At 39.8% G+C, this 1123-nt stretch overlaps 1 protein-coding gene across 1 annotated transcript in view; it reads left to right on the top strand.

The window, feature by feature from the left end:
• The window catches only part of ptpa (protein phosphatase 2 phosphatase activator), a gene marked incomplete in the record, with an annotated part of 6686 nt that overhangs the window by 2620 nt on the left and 2943 nt on the right, over window positions 1-1123 (top strand).

Here is a 1123-nt window from a genome sequence, read left to right on the forward strand (position 1 = left end):
AGCGTCTGCAGCGGCGTTCAGGATGGAAAATCGGGGGTTTGAGTCCCTGCCTCTCAGGAGGGAAACAGACATTCGTCACTTTTTACTTTAAATTAAAAACTCTTTAATCTTTTAGGTCCTTTAAACTTTAAAAACTTTTTAAGTGGAGTTTTATCTGAACGAAACGTTCTGGTTTTAGAGGAAATAAATCGATCTGTTCCAGAGGTGGTGGTAGCATCATGGTCTGGGCCGGTTCTCCGAGAACATCAGAACCTTACGGATAAATTAGAACGTTTTTATTTGTCTTTAATGTGTTTTATTGTTCTGAAGTGAATATTTTGGATTGTTTATTGTTCCGATGAAGAGTTCCTCCTCTTCCTCACCAGCAGATGTTTTGTGTTCTGCAGATGAAGACGGGTCCGTTTGCGGAACACTCCAACCAGCTGTGGAACATCAGCGCCGTTCCTTCCTGGTCCAAAGTCAACCAAGGTCTGATCAAGATGTACAAGGCCGAGGTTCGTCTGCTTCTAACGGGTCAGAGAGAACCTCTCCAGAACCACGTCCTCTTTCAGAACCGAGTAAGACCCGCTCTGGTACCGCTCACCAAGCGGGACAGAAACCTCGCCGTATCTTGGCGTCCAACAGAACATCTGCAGAACCTTGGTGGTTCTGCTGGCAGGCCTCCAGAACCTCCGGACTTTCTGTGTGGAAACTCCATCCTCTCAGAGAGGCTTGATTTTATAAAGTTTATTAAATTAAATCACATTTAAACTATATTTTAAATCATTTGTAGAATTTTATAATTTTATGAACTGAAACACGAGGATTTAATTTATATTTCTAATTTATTATTTGATTATTTTCTTTTGTTGCTTCTTAACGTCACAGACAGAAGATTTAACTTTAAATTCTAAGACTATTATTAACGATTATTTTAATAAACTAAATTACTTTAGTTTATTTTCTAAGTCTGTAAACATTTTTAAATCTGCCTCCTGATTTTAAACCTTTTTATTCAGAAAAAGATTCTTTTTTTTTAAAACAAGCAGCAGAAACAGCCAGACGGACCGGTTCTCCAGTTTCCTCAGAGCCGGGAGGCAGGAAAGGGTTAAGCAGAGGAGCGAGTGTGTGTGTGTGTGTGTGA

Source organism: Kryptolebias marmoratus, linkage group LG14 (genome assembly GCF_001649575.2).
Source record: "Kryptolebias marmoratus isolate JLee-2015 linkage group LG14, ASM164957v2, whole genome shotgun sequence".
Lineage (NCBI taxonomy): Eukaryota > Metazoa > Chordata > Actinopteri > Cyprinodontiformes > Rivulidae > Kryptolebias > Kryptolebias marmoratus.